The sequence below is a fragment of the Palaemon carinicauda genome, chromosome 5 (assembly GCF_036898095.1).
Source record: "Palaemon carinicauda isolate YSFRI2023 chromosome 5, ASM3689809v2, whole genome shotgun sequence".
Lineage (NCBI taxonomy): Eukaryota > Metazoa > Arthropoda > Malacostraca > Decapoda > Palaemonidae > Palaemon > Palaemon carinicauda.
Window position 1 is genome coordinate 183,819,851 of NC_090729.1, and position 27,933 is coordinate 183,847,783.

The 27,933-nt window shown below is 45.7% G+C and overlaps 1 long non-coding RNA gene across 1 annotated transcript in view; it reads right to left on the minus strand.

Moving 5' to 3' along the window:
• Positions 1-1,622: 1,622 nt before the first annotated feature.
• LOC137640709 (uncharacterized) overlaps positions 1,623-27,933 on the minus strand; it is a 40,397-nt gene continuing 14,086 nt past the window's right edge. The window contains exons 2-3 of the long non-coding RNA XR_011044455.1: positions 22,154-22,276; positions 1,623-2,383 (exon numbers count right to left, since the gene is read on the minus strand). This is a non-coding gene — a long non-coding RNA (uncharacterized lncRNA). The remainder of the gene's footprint in view (positions 2,384-22,153; positions 22,277-27,933) is intronic.

Here is a 27,933-nt window from a genome sequence, read left to right on the forward strand (position 1 = left end):
TCTTCTGCAGACGAGCAAAATAAGGGCTCAATCGTCTGCGGGTGGGAGTGACGGTCTCGGTAAGACACGCCCACAACCACCGAGGATACTTCTGTGCGCCGATCAAGGCCTGCTGAACCCTTCTGCCCTTCGACATTGCTTCTCCCCTGGGCTTGGGAGCTTGCAAGAGGTCCCGGACTGGGAGGACGACTGGCGCGCACAAAAGTACCCTCACGCACAACACTGACATACTTTGCGCTAATCACTTATCACTTTGATTTCTGTTTGCACTTATTTCACTGAACTCGAAACTTTAAGTGGTTTGTACCTGAAACACGCAATTCTATCCTTTCTCAAAAGTTAGTAATTGCGAAAACAGAATTACAATGTAACAGAAAAATCTAATGAAAGATAATTCAGTGGCTGGAAAGAGACTAAACACTAGATCACTCTAGAAACGTTTAGTTTCTTCCCCTAAAGAGACTAGGGAGAAGAGCAAAAACGATAACGACGTTACTCGTACGCCTGGCAGGCTTGAATGAAACGTTTATCCTCTTTCTCCCTCCGTCTCTATCTCTCTCTCTCTCTCTCTCTCTCTTGACTTAGAACCTGAGAGAAGAGCCCAATCATATATATCGTTAAAACATATTATTGTTAAAGGAAAAAACTGAAAAGTTCCTTTATTAGGATCAAAACCATTAAGTTAAGAAAGAATGAACAAAACGCTAGACACGGTTACTCTTACTGCAACGTGAAACCGTGAACATTCTTTCTCTATCGTAACGATAGAGTGCAAGTTGAACGTTCTGAACGTCAACAACTGCAGAGACAAAACAAAACGTTAGTTCAACTTTGAAAACAGTACGAGACTATCAAAGAAATTCTTTCAAACTCTGTGGCGGAAATAGCATAATATGTTAACAGGTAAAACCGAAATGACGGGCTCAATGTTAATTAACTTCGATACCAAGAAAAGACCGCCTACTATTAGGAAGGTCGAATATAAACAAATATAAAAATTAATTTTAATAAGTTTATAATAAAAGGAAGTTAATCGAAGAGGCCTATAAGAGGCGGAGAGATATAAAATAAATCTATAACTTTTGTTAAGCAAAATTAAGAAAGAGAGTCTATACTCTCTTATACACCAACACTTCCGTCTAAGGGAAGGGTCGGCCATTGAAAGGTGAACGAGAGTTCATACTCTCTTCGTCACCATAATTAATCAAATTAATTCCAAAAGCTAACTAAGCTAATATAGAAGTTTCCAGTAAAGCGACAGCCAAAATCAAAGAGAAATACTTCACCAAAGTCGTGAAAATACTCCAAGAACATAAGCGTATCCCAGAACGTCTTGCCGGAAGCACGACAGAGGAATAATTGAGGAGGTGTCAACAAGAAGTACTTGAGTACCTGGCCACAGGTGGCGCTGGTAAATACACCCCCTTCTAGTATTGTGATAGCTGGCGTATCCCTCCATAGAATTCTGTCGGGCAACGGAGTTGACAGCTACATGATTATCGGGTAAGTTTAATATTAAAAATAAGTGTTTAAAATCTATGACCCTTTAGCTACTTCATCACTGATAAGACTTTTTGATAAATATTTCTTTATCTAGAATAGCCCAATAGTATATGGACATTAAAGTAATTGTGTATAGTAATGAATACATCAGTTTAAGAATAACTTATCTTTTTATAGCATGGGAAGTACAATACTAGACTTACAAAAAAATTATGTTAATATATATTTGTTGCTAAATTCTATGAATTTAAAGGCAATATTAAGATCATTAATTATTCGACAAGTATTAGACTACTTGTTTAAGAAATATGACATTCTATGGTCCTAAGGCCGAGTGTTTAAAATTTATGGCCCATGAAAGTATACTATCTAATCTTACATTAGCTGTTGCATCACTGATAAGAATTTTTTAAGCAATATTGGTAAATCTAGAATGACCCGATAGTATATTGACATAAAACTAATAATGTATAATAAAGACAAAATTTATGACCATCGCACCAAAATATAATTTGAGAACAATCTCACTATCAAGAGAATTTCTGCGATATTGCACATTTTTCAGATTATGGTTAACACTATATTGTTCACTGTATATAAGTTACCTTCCATAGCTATTCATTACCAACTCAATAACCTAACTGAGATGTAAATTTCTGGAAAAAAGCTTGAACAATGAAATTTTAAACTTATCTTTAATCTGATGTCAGTTGTATCTTACAGCCTCCATCTCTGTTATCAGCTTTGATATAGATATGATTAATTTCGTCTTGCACCATCAACGTTCCTTTAGCTTCAATCTCCTTTCCATATTATTAAGAGTTTTTTTGTTTACTGGTTTCGACTTTTGGATTTAAAATGGGAGGATGAATAAACACATCTGAAAGAGAGGTAAAACACATTAACTCCAAATGCTCTTCACCTTCAAGTCATAACCTGACTCTTTATAACTAATTTGATACATAGTTACATTTTAATATCATTCATTAGAAAAAATGGCATACTCCATTTCATATTTTAGAAATCAATGTCACATAGATTTTTGAGCCTTAAACTTGACTATTTTGTGATGTTCTTCAACGAAAACACCTGAAGGAGGAAAAGTGCTAATAACCAGACTTCATGAGAAAAAAAAATCAAGAATAAAACAAAGTTCAGATTGGATAAATATCTGAAACTATGGTAGCAGTCATGTAAAGTATATGAGATTGGTGATTTCATATTTACCCTTTTCTCTAAACAATGATTTTATCAGTACCATTCTTGATGAGGTTAACAATATCTTCTGTAAATTAGTAATATTGCATCTTAATAATAAGTGAATATGATTAAAATCTCACAATTAAAAAGTTGAACAGATAATTAGGTTTTAATTGTATTTTTCTGGTAGTCTCTCGCGCGCAAGTATAGAGGATAAGGGTAATATAATCTTTTCAAAATACTATTCTAATGTTGTTACTGTCCTTAAAATATTTCATTTCAATTGCCCAATAATTCTCGTGTAGTTTAATTATTTCCTTGTTTCCTTTCCTCACTGGTCTATTGTTCCCTTTTGGAGCCGTTGGGCTTATAGCATCCTGCTTTTACCACTAGGGTTGTAGCTTAGCTAATAATAATAATAATAATAATAATAATAATACTTCAATGAATTGACTGTTTTGGTATTTGCATTAAAAGCCAGCGAGTTTTAAGTCTCTGAAGGATAGTAGAGAGCCAATTATAGATAAATTAATCCTCTTAGATACTCTTAGATTTCGTCTATTCCTTGCCACTGATGTGTTTAAACTAAATACCGATTGGTAGACCAGGGGGTATAAATCTTTTAATATGTACTTGGACAGAGTTTTTTCCAATTCATATCTTCAGTAGATACACTAAGTGACAACTGTATCAGTTTGATTTATTGATGGTTGTCATATGGCAAGTTGTTAGGGTCAGAGAGGCCATTCAGCCTCGAAATAAAACTAGGGGAAATCACCCCAAATACACTAAGAAATAAAGTTGATAGATGTTGGACAGAAGGGTGCAATAAAAACAGTTGGAACAAAGGCAAGGTAGAGTGATGAAACGAGGATGTAGGTAGGCGCCACAGGGAAACTGTGAAAACCCTTAATTCATACATTTACTGCACTACATGAGGTGCACTAGCGGCATTGTTCCTCAGAGGTCAGAGTAAATAATAGTGAACAATACAGTAAAACAGACAAAACACAACAGTGATGCAGAGTTCTTTCACAAAATCCATTCATATTATGAATGAAATGGGGAACTTAAAAGTGGATGTAATTCATTCTCGCCAACTATCACTGAATCATGATATATCAAGGTAACAAACATGAAGTTGGCAACAATCATAAACTTATTTTTTCTATAGAGCCAAGTACAGTAATCAAAGGGTAAAAACAGGCAGTTGTAATTTTACACAATTTAGGAGTTTGATATACTGAGACCAGCTTCTTTGAACTATAATGCTTTCAAACAGTTTGTGATTTAAATTTAATGGGTAGCTTTGTAAATACGAACTATCAAAGGTTTGTGGGCTATTTATGGTGACGATTATATAACGCAATATAAATATTTTCCTCTTGAAGCCTCTTGAAAGCATGGAGAATATTTAAACATGAATACGACAAAATGAATCTCAAAGTTTTCCATTCACAACGAGTTCAGTAGCAAATATCTCATACATAACTGCATGTTTACCTGCTTACAAACACTCGAACTGTTTAACTATTATCATATAGTAGCAACCTTCACCAGTGAAAGATGGAGGTGATATAACCCAGACATTGTATTCATCAATTATCACTGGCTCCTATCTCCTTACTTTATCAGTTCTGGGGCCCATACCAATTACCAATAAATAATTGAATTTCATAGGGTAATAACAGTCAGGCAATTAAAATATCACCCAAGGTTTAACTTTGGGAAAACAGCCTTTACTAAAATTATTAAACAACATATCGACACCATACCACCTGAACCAAGTCATTATAATGAGTTTGTCAAATTAAAGGTCTACAAGCGTTTGGTTTCAGTTCCAGTTTGATCACAATAGATGCTCACCAGAACGTCAGCCAGACAAGTCCAACCCCCAACTATGGTGACCAGCCCCAGCAGTAGCCTCCCAGTAAAAAGCTTAAACTCATGGTCCTGGGCTGGGATCGATCTGCTGCCATGCGATTGCGAGGCGAACTTGTTACCAATGCATGAGCCAGGAGGCTAGTACAGAAATGAGCTCAACAGGATATATGTAGAGGCTGTAGAAAGGAATATATTCCTGGAATGATTTCCCAAATTAAAGAACTGTATGAGAATTACTCCTTAACATACGATGAAGACCCATTCAGCTTAGATACCATTGAAATGGGAGGAAATGCTCTAACATTACATGAGAGCCAGCAACAATGACATGACCTACAAAACCTGGATATGACTCATAATAGTGATGAAAAAAAACATGGTGAACTGCACAAATACTCAATTTCGAGAACAAACCACCACAACAAGTAGTAGCCGTAAAGCCCAATGACATTTCACACCAACTGATTATAAATGGACGATCAAAGAAGAAAGAAAGAGGCAGCTAACAGAGATGAAGGCAGTCCTATCAGTCGGAAACGACCTTTTCCTACCCTTTACCTTAGATGAACTGAAGAAAAAAGTCACACTGCTAAAGACAAGCAAGGCTGCAGGAATACTGTACGTAGGATTTTGAATGAGTTCCTGAAATACTTGGGGCCAAAGGCACAATATTGGGTGTCGTCTATTTAATTCATGTTTATAAACAAAGAAAACGCCAGGGAAAAAAAAGTAGTTGCTGTCCTGGAACAGAACAAAGATCCAACAAACCCAAAGAGATACAGGCCTAAATCAGTATTCTCTATTAACTCTATGTGAGATTAATACTACACGCACATTCAAACACAGTAGATAGCTTCCTCACTCCAGACCAAACTGGGTTCAAACCAGGATGCTCTTGCTGTGGCCATGTCCTCAATCTAACCCAGTATATAGAGGACAGATTTGAATAGCGACAAATAACTGGAGCAGTGTTCGTAGACATAACAGCTGCATACAACAACCACAAAGGCTTGACTTCTAAAACTTCCAAAATAATGAAAAACAAAATTATAGTGAATATAATCCGAAGCCTCGAAGAAAAATGTTATTTTCATTAGTAAAATAAATTTTTGAATATACTTACCCGATGATCATGTAGCTGTCAACTCCGTTGCCCGACAGAAATCTACGGTCGGGATACGCCAGCGATCGCTAACTAGGTGGGGGTGTACACAACAGCGCCATCTGTGAGTAGGTACTCAAGTACTTCTTGTCAACAAGAACTCAATTTTCTCCTCGGTCCACTGGTTCTCTATGGGGAGGAAGGGCGGGTTCTTTAATTCATGATCATCGGGTAAGTATATTCAAAAATTTATTTTACTAATGAAAATAACATTTTTCAATATTAATCTTACCCGATGATCATGTAGCTGATTCACACCCAGGGTGGTGGGTGGAGACCAGCATACATGTTAACAAAGAAGCTAAGTATCCCGTATTTCATTTTATCAGTTATTCAAAATAACAAACATAAAATAAATAAGTACCTGGTAAGGAAGTCGACTTGAACCATTACTCTGCCTTTTTTAAGTACGTCTTCCTTACTGAGCCTAGCGGTCCTCTTAGGATGCTGAACGACTCCTAGGTGCTGAAGTATAAAGGGCTGCAACCCATACTAAAGGACCTCATCACAACCTCTAACCTAGGCGCTTCTCAAGAAAGAATTGACCACCCGCCAAATCAACCAGGATGCGGAAGGCTTCTTAGCCGACCGTACAACCCAAAGAACAACTAAAAAGTATTCAAGAGAAAGGTTAAAAAGGTTATGGGATTATGGGAATGTAGTGGCTGAGCCCTCACCTACTACTGCACTCGCTGCTACGAATGGTCCCAGGGTGTAGCAGTTCTCGTAAAGAGACTGGACATCTTTGAGATAGAATGATGCGAACACTGACTTGCTTCTCCAATAGGTTGCATCCATAACACTCTGCAGAGAACGGTTCTGTTTGAAGGCCACTGAAGTAGCCACAGCTCTCACTTCATGTGTCCTTACCTTTAGCAAAGCAAGGTCTTCTTCCTTCAGATGAGAATGTGCTTCTCTAATCAGAAGCCTGATGTAGTAAGAAACTGCGTTCTTAGACATTGGTAGAGAAGGCTTCTTGATAGCACACCATAAGGCTTCTGATTGTCCTCGTAATGGCTTTGACCTTCTTAGATAGTACCTAAGAGCTCTAACTGGGCAAAGTACTCTCTCCAGTTCGTTCCCCACCAAGTTGGACAGGCTTGGGATCTCGAACGATTTAGGCCAAGGACGGGAAGGAAGCTCGTTTTTAGCCAAAAAACCGAGCTGCAAGGAACATGTAGCCGTTTCAGATGTGAAACCTATGTTCCTGCTGAAGGCGTGGATCTCACTTACTCTTTTAGCTGTTGCTAAGCACACCAGGAAAAGAGTTTTTAATGTGAGGTCCTAAAAAGAGGCTGATTGGAGAGGTTCAAATCTTGATGACATCAGGAACCTTAGGACCACGTCTAGATTCCAGCCTGGAGTGGACAACCAACGTTCCTTTGAGGTCTCAAAAGACCTAAGGAGGTCCTGTAGATCTTTGTTGGTGGAAAGATCCAAGCCTCTGTGGCGGAAAACCGCTGCCAACATACTTCTGTAACCCTTGATCGTAGAAGCTGATAGGGATCTTACGTTCCTTAGATGTAACAGGAAGTCAGCAATCTGGGTTACAGTGGTACTGGTTGAGGAAACTGCATTGGCCTTGCACCAGCTTCGGAAGACTTCCCATTTAGACTGATAGACTCTGAGAGTGGATGTCCTCCTTGCTCTGGCAATCGCTCTGGCTGCCTCCTTCGAAAAGCCTCTGGCTCTAGCTTTCGATAGTCTGAAGGCAGTCAGACGAAGAGCGTGGAGATTTGGATGTACCTTCTTTACGTGAGGTTGACGCAGAAGGTCCACTCTTAGAGGAAGAGTCCTGGGAACGTCGACCAGCCATTGCAGTACCTCGGTGAACCATTCTCTCGCGGGCCAGAGGGGAGCAACCAACGTCAGCCGTGTCCCTTTGTGAGAGGCGAACTTCTGCAGTACCCTGTTGACAATCTTGAACGGCGGGAATGCATACAGGTCGAGATGGGACCAATCCAGCAGAAAAGCATCCACGTGAACTGCTGCTGGGTCTGGAATCGGAGAACAATACAACGGGAGCCTCTTGGTCATCGAGGTAGCGAACAGATCTATGGTTGGCTGACCCCACAGGGCCCAAAGTCTGCTGCAAACATTCTTGTGAAGGGTCCACTCTGTGGGGATGACCTGACCCTTCCGGCTGAGGCGATCTGCCATGACATTCATATCGCCCTGAATGAACCTCGTTACCAGCGTGAGCTTTCGATCTTTTGACCAAATGAGGAGGTCCCTTGCGATCTCGAACAACTTCCTCGAATGCGTCCCTCCCTGCTTGGAGATGGATGTAAGCCAAGGCTGTGGTGTTGTCGGAGTTCACCTCCACCACCTTGTTTAGCTGGAGGGACTTGAAGTTTATCAAGGCCAGATGAACCGCCAACAACTCCTTGCAATTGATGTGAAGTGTCCTTTGCTCCTGATTCCATGTTCCCGAGCATTCCTGTCCGTCCAGTGTCGCACCCCAGCCCGTGTCCGATGCGTCCGAGAAGAGACGGTGGTCGGGGGTCTGAACAGCCAATGGTAGACCTTCCTTGAGAAGAATGCTGTTCTTCCACCACGTTAGAGTAGACCTCATCTCTTCGGAAACAGGAACTGAGACCGTCTCTAGCGTCATGTCCTTTATCCAGTGAGCAGCTAGATGATACTGAAGGGGGCGGAGGTGGAGTCTCCCTAACTCGATGAACAGGGCCAGCGATGAAAGTGTCCCTGTTAGACTCATCCACTGCCTGACTGAGCATCGGTTCCTTCTCAGCATGCTCTGGATGCATTCTAGGGCTTGATTGATCCTTGGGGCCGACGGAAAAGCCCGAAAAGCTCGACTCTGAATCTCCATACCCAGGTAGACAATGGTCTGGGATGGGACGAGCTGGGACTTCTCTAAATTGACCAGGAGGCCCAGTTCCTTGGTCAGATCCATAGTCCATCTGAGATTCTCCAGACAGCGACGACTTGTGGGAGCTCTTAAAAGCCAGTCGTCTAAATAGAGGGAGGCTCTGATGTCTGCCAAGTGAAGGAATTTCGCAATATTCCTCATCAGTCTGGTAAACACAAGAGGTGCCGTGCTTAGGCCAAAGCACAGGGCTTGGAACTGGTACACAACCTTTCCACAGACGAATCTTAGGAAAGGTTGGGAGTCTGGATGGATGGGGACGTGAAAGTATGCGTCTTTCAGGTCTAACGAGACCATCCAGTCCTCCTGCCTGACCGCTGCTAGGACCGACTTCGTTGTCTCCATCGTGAACGTCTGCTTGGTGACAAAAGCATTGAGAGCACTGACGTCCAGCACCGGTCTCCAACCTCCTGTCTTCTTGGCTACCAGGAAGAGACGGTTGTAAAAGCCCGGGGATTGATGATCCCGGACTATGACCACCGCTTCCTTTTGTAGCAAGAGCGACACCTCTTGTAGCAACGCTAGCCTCTTGTCCTTCTCCTTGTAGTTGGGAGAGAGGTTGATGGGAGATGTAGCTAGAGGGGGATTGAGGCAGAACGGAATTCTGTATCCCTCCCTTAGCCACTTCACAGACTGAACGTCTGCACCTCTGCTCTCCCAAGCTTGCCAGAAGGTCTTGAGTCTGGCTCCTACTGCTGTCTGGAGAGGAAGGGAGTCAAAACTTGCTTTTTGCGGACTTGGAACCCTTCTTGGACTTGCCACGGTGACTGTCTGCACGGGAACCTCCTCTGCTGGAGGCTCTGCCACGAAAGGGCGGGATGAACCTAGAAGCAGGTGTGTCAACTGCTGCAGGGCGGAAGGGTCTAGGCACGGAAGGTAAGGTTTTAGCCTTACGTGCAGAAGAAGCCATCAGATCATGAGTATCCTTCTGGATAAGCGAGGCAGCCATCCCCTTAATCAGCTCCTCCGGAAACAGACACTTGGAGAGAGGAGCAAACAACAGCTCTGACTTCTGGCAAGGAGTGATACCAGCTGATAAGAAGGAGCAAAGATGTTCTCTCTTCTTAAGGACTCCTGATACATACGAAGCCGCAAGTTCGCCAGACCCATCCCGAATTGCCTTGTCCATGCTAGACATGATCAGCATGGCCGAGTCCTTATCTGAAGGGGAAGTCTTCCTGCTTAAGGCTCCCAAACACCAATCGAGGAAGTTGAATATCTCGAAGGCACGAAAGACTCCCTTCAACAGATGATCTAAATCGGAAAAGGACCAGCAGATCTTCGAACGTCTCATAGCCAACCTGCGGGGAGAGTCAACCAGACTTGAGAAGTCGGCCTGGGCAGAGGCAGGAACCCCCAAGCCGGGTTCCTCTCCCGTGGCATACCAGACACTCGACTTAGAAGCAAGCTTGGGAGGTGGAAAGACAAAAGAAGTCCTTCCCAGTTGCTTCTTGGAATGCAACCAGTCCCCCATAACCCTCAAAGCTCTCCTAGATGATCTGGCGAGAACAAGCTTGGTGAAGGCAGGCGCAGCAGACTGCATGCCCAGAGCAAACTCGGAGGGAGGAGAACGAGGGGTTGCAGACACAAACTGCTCAGGATACAAGTCCCTGAACAAGGCAAGGACTTTGCGAAAGTCTAAGGAGGGAGGCGTAGACTTGTGTCCTTCAATATCAGAGTGAGGCTCATCCAGATGTGCAGCTTCATCATCCGATACACCATCATCCGAAAGCTGAGTTGTAAGTGGCAAAGGCAGAGCAGAAAGCTGAACGGCTGAATCCGGCAGAACGGGTGCATGCGTATCTGCGGATCCAACATCATGCCACTGCTGGAGGGTCTGCGAGGAGGCAACAACAAAAGCAGAGGGCTGGTGTGTGGGCGGGGCTGCGGTGGGTTGAGGAGCATGCGGTATGGTATGCAGAGCATGCTGTAAGGTATGCGGCTCATGCTGCATGGTATGCGGGGCATGCTGTAAGGTATGCAGAGCATGCTGTAAGGTATGCGGCTCATGCTGCATGGTATGCGGAGCATGCTGTAAGGTATGCAGAGCATGCTGCATGGGCTGAGGAGAATGCCGCATAGTGCTGGAACCCGGCAACTCCTGATGCGGCAGCTCACGCATGTTAGCAGATGGTGCAGCAAGAACATGCGTCTGGCAGGGAGGACTGCGCATCGGTGGAGGAGCTCTCACAGGTGGCGTGTGGGAGCAGGCAGCCGCAGTATCTGCCGAGCGCACAACCTCTGCGGGTTGTAGGTTAACAGGAGAGGTGTTAACCTTTTCGGCATGATACTCCTGCATGAATGCTGCAAGCTGAGACTGCATAGTCTGCAGCATGGACCACGTAGGGTCTACTGTGGTTGGAGCAACAACAGACGGAGCAGTAGCCTGTTGAGGGACCACTCTACCTCTCTTGGGAGGTGTGCAGTCATCAGATGACTGCGGTGAGTCCGAACTAACCCAGTGGCTACACCTGGGCTGTTGGACTCGCTCGGAAGGGACCTTACGTTTGAGCGGTCGTGAGACCTTGGTCCACCGTTTCCTCCTGGAAACTTCTTCCACAGACGAGGAATGTAAGGGCTCATTCGTCTGTGTGTGGATGGGACGATCCCTAACAGATACGTCCGCAACCACTGAGGATACATCCGTGCGCCGATCAAGGCCTGCCGAACCCTTTGGTCCTTCGACATTGCTTCTCCCCTGGGCTTGGGAGCTTGCAAGAGGTCCCGGACTGGGAGGACGACTGGCACGCACAGATGTACCCTCATGCGCAACACTGACACTGACACTTTGCACATCACTAGCACTAACACTTCCCACTGCACTCTTCGCTTTCAGCTCTCTGACATCTGCCAAGAGCTGAAGACGGTCACTAACTAATGACTCCACCTTATCACCGAGAGCCTGAATGGCACGCAACATATCAGCCATTACAGGCTGAGCACTTGTAGCAGGTTCGGGAGTCACCACCACAGGGGAAGGAAAAGGTTGAGGGGCATGGGGAGAGGAAAAATCCACAGAGCGAGAAGAACTCCTCCTATCTCTCTCCTTCTCTAACCTACGTGCATATCTAAGGAATTCGTTAAAATCGAATTCCGAAAGCCCAGCACATTCCCCACATCGATCTTCCAATTGACAGGATTTACCCCTACAATTGGAACATACGGTGTGAGGATCTATAGAAGCCTTCGGAAGACGCCTAGTACAAGTCCTAACACTACACTGCCTGTATTTAGGAACTTGGGACTGGTCAGACATCTTGAATTTAGAAGTAGTCAAGGGGGGATTCCAAAATTAAGCAAAGTTCGTTAACCAAAGAACCAAATCAATTCCAAAAGCTTGCTAAGCTAAGGATAAAGCTTCCTGAATAGCGAAGGCTATAACTTTAGAGCAAATACATCACCAAATCGTGAACAAAGACTCCAAAATCAACAGCGTATCCAAGTAGGTCTTGCCGGCGGCACGACAGAGGAAAAATTGAGTTCTTGTTGACAAGAAGTACTTGAGTACCTACTCACAGATGGCGCTGTTGTGTACACCCCCACCTGGATAGCGATCGCTGGCGTATCCCGACCGTAGATTTCTGTCGGGCAACGGAGTTGACAGCTACATGATCATCGGGTAAGATTAATATTGAAAACCACGAATTTTATGTAGAGATGGATGGCACTAAAAGTAGATAGCGAGTGCAAAAGAATGGCCTACGTTAGGGCTCAGTCCTTGCACTACTGGTGTACAATATATATATACTAATGATCAACCCTCCCCACCAAATGTTTGCAGATTCATCTATGCACACAATCTATACCTGGACACGGAGGCTACCAGCCATCCTAGAGCAAATGGGAAAATACTATGGCAAGTGGTCTTTGACTCCATACCCTGAGAAACAGAGAAGCCAATCGCAAACTAAAGATCCTCCGGCGTGGCAAAGAGTTAGAACATCATCAGTTTCTAGAACTCTGTCATTTGCCACTCATCTGCAAAAGCTCCAAAGGAAGGTTGGCTCTCACAATTACAATTCCCTGCTAAAAACTAACAGGAACCAAGTGGGGAGCCAATGCTCACACACTAAGAACAACTGCTTAGCCCTGTGCTATGCACCAGCCTAGCACTGTGCACCGCATGCCAAGAAAATAGAACCTATGCTTAACGAGGCATGCAGTCATCACAGGCCAAGAAAATAGAACCTATGCTTAACGAGGCATGCAGTCATCACAGGTACACTGTGTCCCAGGAACCCAACATCCTCAACAAACTTGCTGGCATTGAACCCTTGCACACACACCCCCCCCTACCACACGAATCAGGAGCAAAGAGCAAAAGAGCTAACAAATTTTGAATGCAAGACAGTCCGGAGGAACTTTGCTACTGTAGAGAGACTGCCAGCCCAAATGCCACACAGAATGATAGAATGGACCAATGGAGGGAATTTGACAAGAGATTACCAACCAACAGCACAGTGGATTGGAAAGCCCACTCCTGATTCCTTAAAAGGGGATTGACGAGTTTCAAGGAATATCTAGCTGTTGAGTGAGCTTGTGTGCGAATAGATAGCAGCACACAAGCATGTGACTGCTCTAAGTTAAATGAATGAGTGGGAATAGAAAGGCACACCCCCTCCTATAAGACCAAAAATGAAAATGAAAGCACTAACGAAGGTGCTCCCATAAGAGCCCGCATTATCAAGTAGTATGTGATCAGTCATGAGCAAGTGAGATGATGCGCAATCCATAGCGAGCAGGTTAGATGATACATGGTCAATTGTGAGCTGTTAAGGTTGTGGTATGCAATTGCAAACAGGTGAGATGGCACTCTCTGAAGAGTGCAGAAACACTTGGTAGCATGTGGATATTGCTCTAATGGGTGCAGGGACAGGCAAGATGGCGCTTCCATAAAAGCTCTGAAATCGTCAACAGATGCGAGACTGTGAGCATGTGTAGTGGCACTCCCCTGGATGCCCATGATCACTAACGACCGAGGTGAATTTGAAGTAGTGCATAATCTAACCGTCTCTTTCTTTGTCCTAAGTGTAGGATTAGACAATAATGTCTGTCACATGGGGAGAGAAACGGTAGGAGTGACTTATATGAAACTCCTTTCCATCAGTCTTGAAGGACTAATTGTCTAATAGAGGAAAAGGGAGGGAGCAGCCCTGTTTTCTTCAGACCGGCAGTGTGTATGAAGTCAGCCAAGTATGTGCCTAGACATAGTGCACTTAAAGATACAAACAGACACTCGTACAGGATTAGTTTCCCTCTGTTCAGTAAGAGGCATGATCTAAGCTGAATGCATGCAGAAGTTGTGTCCTGGCATGCCTCTTTATCAGCTATCCCGTCTGTCTGAGAAGGGAATCAGAGAGTGCGCATTGTTAGCTGACTTGTGCACTGTGCGCCAATGTGAGTGCTTATAAAGAGAGTCCTGTCACCATTACTAGTCATGCGATCATCGAACACGCAAGTGCAATCGAGAACCTTTCTCCTGAACAAGGAATTATCTCCCCTTGGGGAGAGCTCACCAAAGGAGGCGCTCGCAGATCCATGGGATTGCGTGAAGCTTTGCACTATTGTAGTGATAAGAGAATTCTGTTGTTGTGCGCACCACAGGCTTGCTTATGATAAGCATGATAGTGTATCATTAGTGTGCCGTGCACAGACAAGGTCTGGTGAGATGGGGTTTTTTTATCTAATTGAAGAACGTTGTGCATACGAAGCAGCACGTCCATTGGTAAACGAAAATTCCGAGTCAAAAACCCCTTGCATGCTCAGTCATAATGTTTGTGTATGGGTGCATCATAGAAGAACTACAGTCTCTTTTAGGAAGGAGAGCTTGTACCTCCCGATACAGTCGTCTTCTTGAACTCATAGGTGGTTAGACAATCAGGGAAGTCTGATGCGAGGGCGGAATATCAACCGTCCGCTCGAGTTCAGACCCAATAATAATGTCATAAGAAGCTGAAATTTATTCAACTTCGAGGGATTAACTCCAAAGGCATATCACAGCTTTGTCAACGGAAACAAGAGACTTGTCCATGTTAAAGAAAGAAAATTCTAAAAGCAAAGAGTGAAGAGAAGCTGATAGCACAGCAGTATTATTCAACAGCATGAATCAAGGTGACTGTTCAGTATTCAGGCAGTAGGCATGGGGCTTCCCTGCCACCAGCCAGTAACTACCGGCACCAGCCAAAATCTCATTTTAAGTTTGTAACTGGCAAGTTCCAACTGCACTTGAATTAATCTCGCATTAAAGGACAAAGATTTGTGTTCGTATGGGAACAAATGACATGTTTACTCCCCAATGGAGAATGTATCTCCATATCAGATCATAGTCAATCAATGTTCTGAGTATATGCACCTATAATAGGATCTGCAGAGTTCTGAGTAATTAACAGAGGTGCATATACTCATCACTGTCAAAATCTTTACCGGCACTCCATTTTGTATCACTCAATCCAGCTTGATGAAATGACAAACTTATAAAAATTTGTATTTTTCCTAAGATACAAACCCTCATCCTTTACTATAGGAGATATTCTAGCGCGAGCTGGAAAATACGGCAGAAAAACCTTAACAAGGTCGTTAACGACCGGGCATGTAGTTACCCACCTGTTAGTGGTGGGGGGACCGCCGGTCGGTAGCTGCTGTTTACCTTCAATCGGATTCTAGCTAGGACTATTCTAGGGGGCGGTGATGTAGGGAAGATTTGTGTAAAGAATTCGGGTTTGTATGTTAGGAAATATACAAACTCTGTTATAAGTTTGCCATTTGTTCCTACACTTGATACAAACACTCATTCTTTACTATAGGAGACTTAGTCTTGAGGCTAGGGTGGCCAAGGAGTTCCCTATTCCTAGGGAAGATAGTCCTCAGAATAGACTCTTTTGAAGCAACAATCTTCCGTTAATCTTCTTTCTTTGTAGATCCCCATAACCTCAGCACGACTGAAGGTTTGTAGCTTCGTGGAAACAAATGTTTCAGGATGAAGTGGGTCAGGAACATTCGACTCGGACCCCTTCAAACTTAGGATTCCCCCGACCTTGAAAAGGGGAAACCTCGTGACCATAAGTATAACTTACACCCTGTGAGAGGAATCAGATGAGTATCATACCTTATTTCCATTGGCGAGTCCAGCTGAAACTGGATACAGACTATGATCCCCAGATGGGAGGGAGAAGGAGACAAAGAAGATAGATGGAAGTCCTTAAAACCTAGTGTAACCCAGTACCCTCAGCCAATGGCTACAGTCCCCAGAAAGGGTGTAAGGTAGGTACAGCACCCGTTGACCTGTCACAATAGGCCCTATAGAAAGGGTGTCTAGAGACCTATGTGTCACGTCGCTCAAATAGTGAGCGGTGCATGTAGATTGGCGTTTCCAGACCGCAGTACTTAAGACTTGGGAGACCGAGAAATTTCTCTTAAATGCCAGTGAGGCAGCCACTCCCCTAACTTAATGGGCTCTGGGTTGTGCTGCCTCTGGGTCTCTGTGAAAAGACTTCGCAATAACTTTCTTGAGCTAGAAAGGGATGGTGTTGCGAGAGATTCTCTTCTTTACCTTGTTAATAAGGAAGAGATGACGAAGCCGTGGTCTGAAAGGTCTGGTACGCTTCAGGTATTTCTTTAGCGTCCTGACTGGGTATAGTAACGAGTGGTCTGTACCATGTGTTACCTTATTGAGGCTGGAAAATGGAAATTCTCGAAATCTCTCATCGGTAGATGAAGGATTATGAGTCTAGCCACCAAGCCCGGTACGAAGTTGCGAGACACTTCCCGCCCCCATCCCCTAGAATGAGTGATGACGTAAGACAGGCCATGTAGCTCATTGACCCTTTTAGCCGAGGACAGAGGTACGAAGAAGATGGTCTTAAGGTTCAGTAAGGGCTCATAGGGCAGCCCCTTTAGGGAACGTAAGACACGTCTCACAGTGATGGTCTAATCTCAGCTGTGGTGCTAGATCACTCAAAACCCCGAATCAACCAAGGTGATGTCATCTGAGGCGGAGAGGTCAACCGCTTCTCAATCTACAGATGAGGCTCAAGGCTGAGCGATAGCCCTTAATCGCCGAAACTGAGAGGAGCTTTTCCTCACTGAGGTACAAAAGGAAGTCAGGGAACTACTGATTCCTTCCTTTGGAGAACCCAATTGCTCCACATGGTCGCTGATGTAGCAGTTAAGAAGTCCATTGTCTTGGCCCCAGCAGTTAGGACTTCCTGTAGGGACTGCATGGAGTCTTGGTTTGACAAGTCCTCCTGGCTCGCGAGGTAGCCGACTGTACCAGACCACGTGTCAAGCCAAGAAGGAGCCTCCAGAAGGGACACTGAAGCCGCTTCCATTGCCGAGGCTTCTGTGACTGAGAAGAGCCTGGAAGAGTAGAGTGTCTCTTCGAGGATTAGCCCGTTGTGAGCCTCGCCGTGCGGGGATCCAAGATCAGAGGAGAAGGGTTGACGTCTCTGATCTCGTAAAGGGCTTTTGTCTCTTAAACGGGAATTTATTGGATTCCTGAGACTTCAGGGAACCCGTTTCTCCCGCGACCGCCTACTATACCTCCTCAGACGGCCTGCAGGGCGAACAGACCAGGTTTAAAGGTCGCTCATGAATGGCAGAGGCAAGAGACAGTGACATTGCACTAGCAGTTAGGACAATGCCCTAGAGACTGACCATACATTATATGGTCAATGACCAAGCCTCCTCTCCATCCAAACTAGGACAAGGGAGGGCCAGGCAGTGGCTGCTGATGTCTCAGCAGATAGACCTATAGGCACCCCCAAACACCCCAACATTAACTCACAAGGATGGTAAGGTTGCAGACACTTATGGCACTAACAAGTCTGAGCGGGACTCAAACCCCAGACTGTCAAAAACCAGTCAGAAACGTTACCAATCAGGCCACAGCCAGAAGATCAATTCTGGTCTTAGGGTTTGGGGTGAACGACATAGCCTGTTTAAGGCTGGAGCGCCAAGAGGTCGAGGCGACAGATGCAAATCACCGAGGCATGAGATATTACATATAGCTCTTAGAGTCCTTAAATAGGTGAATTCTATGTCCTTCGACGGCAGCTTTTCTGAGGAATCCTTAGGCTGCGATAATTCCTCGCGTGTTATTACAGGTAAAGCGGAGACGCGAGTAGCGGACAAACCTTATGATTTACCCCTGGCATCTTTCTTATCGAAAGGGGAAGAACGGTAGAAGTCGGAGTGTCTGGAGGTAATGACGAAGACCGTTGACAAGAGTTAGAAGACTCTCTGTCATAAGATTAATACTCTTGATGACGATGGTCGCGCGCATAGCGCTAATTGCGTGCGTGCGTGGACACTGTGCTAATTGTTATGAGAGCACGACGACTCAGCGTAACTGAAACTCCAAGGTCCCAAGATGTGTGAACTTGAAAGTCCAGTGCGACAGAGGCCCGAAGGACTCCTAAGGTTATGAGATCCCGTAGGATCAACATGACGAGAGTTCAAAAGCTCCCAATCACGTCCGCTGAAAGGGTGATCATCATGAGACTCAGAGGGGTCAACGTGAGGAGAACCAATAGGTTTAAAAAGACGTCTCCTACAGCATGAGGGGGAGAACGTCAGGGATGAAGATAACTCCTCCGCAGGGTAGGTTTGTTCTCCCAAAGGAGAAAGTCGCTTAAGACAAGCCTCTCGCTCCGCCCCTGGAGGAGAACCAAAAGCGTAAGGGGGAGGAGCGTGGATCAGCAAACTCCTACAAGTTTTCTCTCGTGAATGGGAGGAAGGTTGTCCCGAAGGAGATCGCCTAAAACAAGCTTTCTCCCTGCTCTATGGGGAAAAGCGTAGGCGTAATAAACTCTCTCTCGCGAACGAGGGAAAAGTCCTCCCGAAGGAGGATAACGCTTAAGGCAACTTTTCTCTCAGCTCTATGGAAAAAAGTGTAGGCATAATAATTTCTCTCTCGCGAACGAGGGAGAAGTTCTCCCGAAGGAGGACATCACCTAAGACAAGCTTTCTCCTAGTTCCCTTGGAAAAATGCATAGGCGTAATAAACTCTCTCTCTCACGAACGAGAGAGAAGTTCTCCCGAAGGAGGACATCACCTAAGACAAGTTTTCTCCCAGTTCTATGGGAAAAACATAGACGTAATAATCTCCCTTTCATGAACTAAAGAGAAGTCCTCCCAAAGGAGGACATCGCCTGAGCCAACCTTTCTCCCAGCTCTTATGGGAAAAAAGTGTAGGCGTAATAATCCCTCTCGCAAATGAGGGAGAAGTTCCCCTCGAAGGAGGAACAAGCCTTAGACTTGCTTTTCCCCAGCTCAAGGGGAGAAAGCACAGTCTTCGGGGACGAGATAGCGTCGAGCTGTCCGCAACTCTTCACGAAGGAGGGAGGGTTGCTGAATGGCTGAAGTGGGGAAGCTCTCCCTCGGAAGGGGGGGGGGTGTTCTCTCATGCAGCCTAATTCTGAGGAAGGTTATCACTCCCCTGTAAGGGGAGGTTCTCCAACCCCTGGAGGCGAACCTCCTGGCAGCAATCTATGCTCCCCAACAAAAATTTGATCAAGTTGCAGGTTGACAACGAGTGCTACCTCGTAACATGGGCGGCTCATGAGCTGCCACATGAAGTGCAGGATAGCGAACAGAGCGGCCGAAGCCATCGGCATTGTGTTCTACGTCGCTGCTATCTGGGTGTTTTCTTTTAGCCTCTCTAACACGTTTCCCCTTTTCCTTCTGCTCTTAACCGAAGAGAAGAAGGGCCGAACCCCTGCATCTTCTTCCGAGGTTTTCGAGAGACTCGTAATCCTTAACTAATTAGGGAGCAAAGGGACTGGGAAGGTTGACCCCGCGAGTGTATGACCGCAGATTTGAGTGTGCAGCGCTAATTGCGTGCGAACACCTTGCGTGACGGGAGTCTGAAGACTGCCATAAGAGTAAAACTCTTGATGGTCATGAGCGCAGTGTTGGTTGAGCGCACGCGAACAAGAGTCCGAAGACTCTCTGTCATAAGACTAAAACTCTTGGTGACTTGTTTCACGAGAACCAGAAGGCTCAGTGTGATCGTGTGTGCCCCTAGAGGTTGTGTTGTGAGAACCCAAAGGGCCAGAGCAACGGGAAACGGAGATTTCCCTTGACACAAGACACCGAAGTGTCAGCGTGACTAAATGCACGAGAGCCCGAGGTTTCGGCAACTTGAGTTGCGAGAAAACGAAGGGATAGCGCACCGGGAAACCGAAGTTTCCTTATCACGAGACCCAAAATTGTCAGAGATCGAGAATTCGAAGGCGAGAGCGATCTCTGAAGATAAGGAGTGAAAGCGAGGAGAAGCGCTCTTTCTGACTTTTCTAGAGCGAGTGGACGCCCTCAAACTATTATGCGAAGAAGAGGGTTCGAGGTCAGGACGTGCTTTGCCCTTGGCCATGTTCCTGGCTTCTTAGATGATCCCTCGTAAGAGAAAGATGACAGCGAGGCAGAACGATGACGAGAGGGAGCGCTCTTCTTAGGTTTGTGCCAAGAGCGCTTATAGTCTCGAGGAGAGACAGAAGGCGTTGTAAAACGAGAACGATGATGTATCTTCCTATATTGCGAGAACATCTAGGTGAAGGCGCGCTTGCTCTCCTTTTCCTCTTCTCTCTCTCCCTCCTGACCTCCGAAGAGGGCGATGACGAGGAGGGAGAGCTCTTCTTATGTTTGTGAGGAGTGCTTATAGTCTTGCGGCGACACATCTTGTGAAGAGATAGAAGGCGAGGAAGGCCGAGAACGATGATGTCTCTTCCTATGTCGCCTGTGTCTCCGGCGCGAACGTCTGGGTGAAGGAGAGCGAGCTCTCCTTTTCCTCTTCTCTCTCTCCCTCCTAGCCTCCGAAGAGGAGGAGGAAGAGGAAGAGGAGGAGGAGGAGGAGGAGGAGGAGGAGGAGGAAGAGGAGGGAGAGGAGGGGGAGGAGGAGGAGGAGGAGGAGTTACTGCAATGTTTGCGCTTGCGACGTAATTTGTAGATGAGGGCGAGGACGATGAAGAGGAGGAGGAGGAGGAGGAGGAGGAGGAGGAGGAGGAGGAGGTACTGCAATGTTTGCACTTGCGATGTAATTTGTAGATGAGGGCGAGGACGATGAAGAGGAGGAGGAGGAGGAGGAGGAGGAGGAGGAGGTACTGCGATGTTTGCGCTTGCGACGTTATAATTTGTAGATACGCAACGGAGTGCGAAGTAGGCACCGCAGGAGCTGAAGTTACTATATCCACTAAAACTTTCGTGGGCGCCGACTGATTTGATGGGAGGTAGGCGAGGTCCGGAACTCCCAAGGGTTCCGAAACAGAAGGGACCTGAGGCACTATCTTGCCCACGAGGAACTGGTTCCAAACTTCCTCCGAAGGAGAACCAGGAAGTCCAAGGGCAGGCCATACCGCTCGTACATGATCTGGAATGGAAGCAGTAACAGAGTCATTCCTGGTGACGGAAAGTATTGCCCCACAGGGGGAGGCAACGTGATCCGCCTGATCAAGAGGAATGGGGGTTAAATCAATGGTGCCAATCTTCCTCAACTTCCCTCCGGAGGGAGGCAGGCAAGGAAGAGAGGAAGAGTCTGAAGGGAGAGATCGAGAGGCTGAAGAAGAGGTACGTGACTCCTTACCTTCGACAGCGATCCTGAAGGTATAGAGTCCTTATAGGACTTCCTATTTTACCTCTCTCAAACTTCTCCCACTGAGAGGGCGACCACTTCTACATACTTGGCAGGGGGAGCCTTCAGAACACCTATGACCTCTGTACCCAAGGCATAGGGAAAGAGGACCCACCTCCAGCGGTGACATAAAGGTGCCCGGAACACTTCCTTATAATAGAGGACATCACATCTAACAAAGAAAAAATAATTGATTAATCAAAAATCCCAAAAATAAAAGGCTAGTCTGCCAGTCAAATAAAAGCAGGAGCAGCGGTGTTACCACTGCGACGGCTAGAATTCGATTGAAGGTAAACAGCAGCTACCGACCGGCTGTCCCCCCACCACTAACAGGTGGGTAACTACCTGCCCGGTCGTTAACGACCTTGTTAAGGTTTTTCTGCTGTATTTTCCAGCTTGCGCTAGAATATCTCCTATAGTAAAGAATGAGGGTTTGTATCAAGTGTTGGAACAAGTATGTTTTCATAGGCACAAGAGTAACAATATTCTTTGCTTAATCCCCATGTGGAATCAATAAGAAGATTTTGGTCTCCTGTTCTATGCCACCATACATCTACACACCAAATAAAGGTCGTCCTATGCTATAGTTTTACCTCCTAAACTGATTTATTCACTTGAATGAAAATAGTGGACCCCATAAAAGCCGCTTAGTCTTGGCAATATTTTTTCAGCAATTTCCAAGCAATGAGACCTACATTTAACCAACATTTTTTTTAACTAGTAAGGGTTAAGGGTGGTAAAGCCATGCCTAAAGGAAATTTGAAGGAAATGATTCACTGAGCAGTTTTTGCTTCACCTCTACTGTATATAAACCATTCCCATGAAGTTCTTCTAATAGTTATCTATATTGTATAGCTATAAGCCCACTGAGAGGGCGACCACTTCTACATACTTGGCAGGGGGAGCCTTCAGAACACCTATGACCTCTGTACCCAAGGCATAGGGAAAGAGGATCCACCTCCAGCGGCGACATAAAGGTGCCCGGAACACTTCCTTATAATAGAGGACATCACATCTAACAAAGAAAAAAAAAATGATTAATCAAAAATCCAAAAAAAGAAAGGCTAGTCTGCCAGTCAAATAAAAGCAGGAGCAGCTTCACCTCTACTGTATATAAACCATTCCCATGAAGTTCTTCTAATAGTTATCTATATTGTATAGCTATAAGCCCACTGATCAACTAGAAGTCTACAGACTCATGATTTTCATGTGGTCAGGTATAACACAGCTGAGGGGATGAATCCATATTGCTGGGAAAAATGTTATTTTCATTAGCAAAATAAATTTTTGAATATACTTACCCGGTGATCATATAGCTGTCAGCTCTGCTGCCCGACAGAAAAACCTAAGGACAAAATACGCCAGCGATCGCTATACAGGTGGGGGTGTACATCAACAGCGCCATCTGTCGAGCAGGTACTCAAGTACTCCATGTCAACACAGAACCAATTTTCTCCTCTGCCCACTGGGTCTCTATTGGGGAGGAAGGGAGGGTCCTTTAATTTATGATCACCGGGTAAGTATATTCAAAAATTTATTTTACTAATGAAAATAACATTTTTCAATATTAAACTTAGCCGGTGATCATATAGCTGATTCACACCCAGGGGGGTGGGTAGAGACCAGCATTATGTGTTACATAAAGAGCTAAGTATTTTGTATTCCATTTTAGTAGTTATTCAAAATAACAAACATAAAATCAATAAGTACCTGGTAAGGAAGTCGACTTGAACAATTACTCTGCCTTTTTAAGTACGTCTTCCTTACTGAGCCTCGCGATCCTCATAGGATGCTGAGCGACTCCTAGGAGCTGAAGTATGAAGGGTTGCAACCCATACTAAAGGACCTCATCAAAACCTCTAATCTAGGCGCTTCTCAAGAAATGACTTTGACCACCCGCCAAATCAAGTAGGATGCGAAAGGCTTCTTAGCCTTCCGGACAACCCAAAAACAAAAATAAAACATTTCAAGAGAAAGATTAAAAAGGTTATGGAATTAGGGAATTGTAGTGGTTGAGCCCTCACCCACTACTGCACTCGTTGCTACGAATGGTCCCAGAGTGTAGCAGTTCTCGTAAAGAGACTGGACATTCTTAAGATAAAAAGACGCGAACACTGATTTGCTTTTCCAATAGGTTGCGTCGATTATACTTTGCAGAGATCTATTTTGTTTAAAGGCCACTGAAGTTGCGACAGCTCTAACTTCGTGTGTCCTTACCTTCAGCAAAGCTTGGTCTTCCTCATTCAGATGGGAATGAGCTTCTCGTAATAACAGTCTGATAAAATAGGATAAAGCATTCTTTGACATAGGCAAAGATGGATTCTTAACTGAACACCATAAAGCTTCAGACGGGCCTCGTAAAGGTTTTTAAATAGAACTCAAGAGCTCTTACAGGACATAGGACTCTTTCTAGTTCATTTCCAACCATGCGATAAGTTTGGAATATCGAACGATATTGGTCAAGGCCGAGAAGGCAGCTCGTGTTTGGCTAGAAAACCAAGTTGTAGAACATGTAGCCGTTTCGGATGAGAATCCGATGTTCTTGCTGAAGGCATGAATCTCACTGACTCTTTTAGCTGTGGCTAAGCATATCAGGAAAAGAGTCTTTAAGGTGAGATCTTTCAGGGAGGCTGATTGTTGCGGTTCGAACCTGTCTGACATAAGGAATCTTAGTACCACGTCTAAATTCCAACCAGGTGTAACCAAACGACGCTCCTTCGTGGTCTCAAAAGACTTAAGGAGGTCCTGTAGATCTTTATTGTTGGAAAGATCTAAGCCTCTGTGACGGAAGACTGATGCCAACATGCTTCTGTAACCCTTGATAGTGGGAGCTGAAAGAGATCGTTCTTTCCTCAGATATAAGAGAAAGTCAGCTATTTGAGTTACAGAGGTACTGGTCGAGGATACGGATACTGACTTGCACCAGTTTCGGAAGATTTCCCACTTCGATAGGTAGACTCTAAGGGTGGATGTTCTCCTTGCTCTAGCAATCGCTCTGGCTGCCTCCTTCGAAAAGTCTCTAGCTCTCGAGAGTCTTTCGATAGTCTGAAGGCAGTCAGACGAAGAGCGTGGAGGCCTTGGTGTACCTTCTTTACGCGTGGCTGACGTAGAAGGTCCACCCTTAGGGGAAGAGTTCTGGGAACGTCTACTAGCCATCGAAGTACCTCGGTGAGCCATTCTCTCGCGGGCCAGAGGGAAGCAACTAGCGTCAACCTTGTCCCTTCGTGAGAGGCGAACTTCTGCAGTACCTTGTTGACAATCTTGAACGGAGGGAATGCATATAGATCTAGATGTGATCAATCTAGTAGAAAGGCATCTATATGAACTGCTGCTGGGTCCGGGATTGGTGAGCAAAATATTGGGAGCCTCTTGGTCATCGAGGTTGCGAAGAGATCTATGGTTGGCTGGCCCCAGGTGGCCCAAAGTCTCTTGCATACATCCTTGTGGAGGGTCCATTCTGTTGGAATTATTTGTCCCTTCCGACTGAGACAATCTGCCATGACATTCAAGTTGCCTTGGATGAACCTCGTTACTATTGAAATGTCTAGACCTTTTGACCAGGTGAGGAGGTCCCTTGCGATCTCGTACAATGTCAGAGAGTAGGTCCCTCCTTGCTTGGAGATGTACGCCAAAGCCGTGGTGTTGTCCGAGTTCACCTCCACCACTTTGCCTTGAAGGAGAGACCTGAAGCTTTTCCAGGTCAGACGTACTGCCAGTAGCTCCTTGCACTTGAAATGCATTGTCCTTTGACTCGAGTTCCATAATCCCGAGCATTCCCTACCGTCTAATGTCGCACCCCAGCCTACGTCCGATGCGTCCGAGAAGAGAACGTGGTTGGTAGTCTGAACAGTCAGGGGAAGACCCTCTCTAAGGTTAATATAGTCCTTTCACCAAGTCAGACAAGACTTTAACTTTCCGGAAACCGGGATCGAGACCGCTTCTAGCGGCTTGTCCTTTTTCCAGTGAAAAGCTAGATGGTATAGAAGAGGACGGAGGTGTAGTCTTCCTAGTGACACAAATTGATCCACGGATGACAGTGTCCCTACCAGACTCATCCACAGCCTGACTGGGCAGCGTTCCTTCTTCAGCATCTTCTGGATGGATAGCAGGGCTGGGGGCTGATCGTCTTGTTCAGCAACGTCCTCATCAGAGGGTTCCTCATCCGAAACTGATGAGGAAACGGCAACGGAGTGGGCAACGTCTGACTCGCTGAATCCGGTCGCACTGGTGGATGCGTGACGGAGCCGGACGCAATATCATGGCACTGCTGCACAGTCTGTGAACTGTCAACAACCATGGGTGCGCGAGGAAGTACAGCGTCAACCCGAAACTGTCTAGACTGCTGGGTTGTGCAGTCAACACCCTACCGGGTTGCTGAGGTTGACGCACTGCGTCACAACAAGTCACCTCTGCTGGTTGTTGAACGTCTTCCTAGTGACACACTGAACGTCAACAACCACCTCCGAGCGTCGCTTAACGTCAACGTGCGACTGGCAACCCACACTGGGTCGCATCGGTGGAGGAACCACCTCAACTGGCAGACGCGAGTAGGAAACCTCAGCGCAACAGGGCGCACAACCAACCGGTTGGAAGGTTGTTGGCCAGAAGGTTCTTCTCTGCACTTAAGTCCTCTATTAAGGACACAAGCTTGGACTGCATGTCTTGCAGCCAAGCCCATTAAGGGTCTACGGGAGCAGGTGTGGCAACAGACGGGGTTAGCGACTGAGGCGGAACCATTTACCATCCCTGGAAGCCTTGTTATGTGTGACATAATAGTACAGCAAAACTTCAAAGGCTCGACAAAAGCTGAGAAGTTGACCTGTAAACAACTTGGAGCGTCTCCTGGCTAGGCGCCAGGGCGAGTCTACCAGAATTGAGAAGTCTATTTGGGCAGAGGCATGAACTTCCAAGCCGAGAACTTTTCTCGTGTCCTAACAGACTCTCGCTCTATAAGCCAGTTTAAAAGAAGGGAAATCAAAGGCTGTATCCCTAAAACTCCTCCTGGTGCAAAAACCAGTCGCCTAGCCAACGTAACGCTCTCTAGGAGAGCGAGAGAGCACTAGCTTAACAACAACGGCTTCGAAGTAGCTAGGCCTAGTGTAAGTTCTGACGTTTAGGCGAACGAGGAGCAGCAGTTACAAGATCCGGACGAAGATCCTTAAAAAAAATCATCATGATTTAATTAAAGTCCATAGGAGGCTAAGCAGCTTAAGGCTCCTCTCCAAATGACAGAGTCCTCAAAGGAATATCAGTAGGAGGGAGAACAGCACTTTCTCATCTACAGGAACCTTGTCCGATAAAAGCTAGGTTATCTCAGTGAGTTTCTCACTGGTGCATTAGTAGCAGACCAGAAGGCAACGTCATGTAACTGCTTGACAGTCTGTGAACTGTCAACAACTGAACTGTCAACCACAACAGGTGCGTGAGGACATACAGCACTGGTGCATTAGTAGCAGACCAGAAGGCAACGTCATGTAACTGCTTGATAGACTGTGAACTGTCAACAACTGAACTGTCAACCACAACAGGAGCGTGAGGACATAGTGTTCACTCGAGACTGCTTTGACTGTCTAAACTGAGCAGTCAAAACAACTCTAGAATGCGGAGGTTGACGCACAGTGTCAAAACAAAGCAACTTAACTCCACCCTCCTGTTGTTGTGGTAACTCGCGAACGTCAACGGAGGGTAGCGTGCGTCTGTGAACGTCAACGTGCGGCTGGCAGGGTACACTGCGCATGGGTGGTGGAACTCTCACAGGCGGAGTGCGGGAGCAGGTAGCGTCAGCGTCTACTGTACGCACAACCTTGGTTGGTTGTAGGCTAACGGGTGCAGCGTCAACCTTCTCCGCACGATACTCCTGCATAAAAGATGCTAACTGTGTCTGCATAGACTGTAGCAAAGACCACTTAGGGTCTACAGTAGCAGGTGCGGCAACAGACGGTGTTACTGCCTGTTGCGGTACCGCTTTGCCTCTCTTAGGAGGTGAACAGTCGTCGGAAGACTGCAGCGAGTCCGAACTGACCCAGTGGCTACAACTGGGCCGTTGGACTTGCGCGGAAGGGACCAACTTGCGCTTAATAAGCTGCGAGACCTTGGTCCATGGTTTCTTACGAGAAACCTCTTCCGCAGACGAGAAGTAAATGGGCTCTCTCGTCTTTGTGTGGGTGGGGCGATCTTGGGTAGATACGCCCGAAACCACGGAGGGAAACGTCTGTTCGTTGATCAAGGCCTGTGGAACCCATAAGTCCTTCGACATTACTTCTCCCCTGGGCTTGGGAGCTTGCAAGAGGTCCCGGACTAGGTGAACGACAGGCACGAACAGACGAACCCTCGGACGCAACACTGTAACACTTTGCGCATATCACTTTATCACTTCGATTTTCTGTTTTGCACTTATTTCACTGAAATCGAAACTTTTACTGATTTCTACCTGAAACACGCAATTCTACCCTTCATTAAAAGGTAGTAATTGCGAAAACAGTCGTATAATGCAGCTCATTAATACTAGCAAAAACAGAAAACATATAAAGATAAAGAATTCAGTGGCTGGGAAAGAGACTAAACACTAGTTCAATTAAACTACGTTTACAATCTCTCACCCCACATAGCCTGGGGACAAGAATAAAACCCTAGAAACGTTTTACCTTCTTCCCCGTACAGCGACTAGGGAGG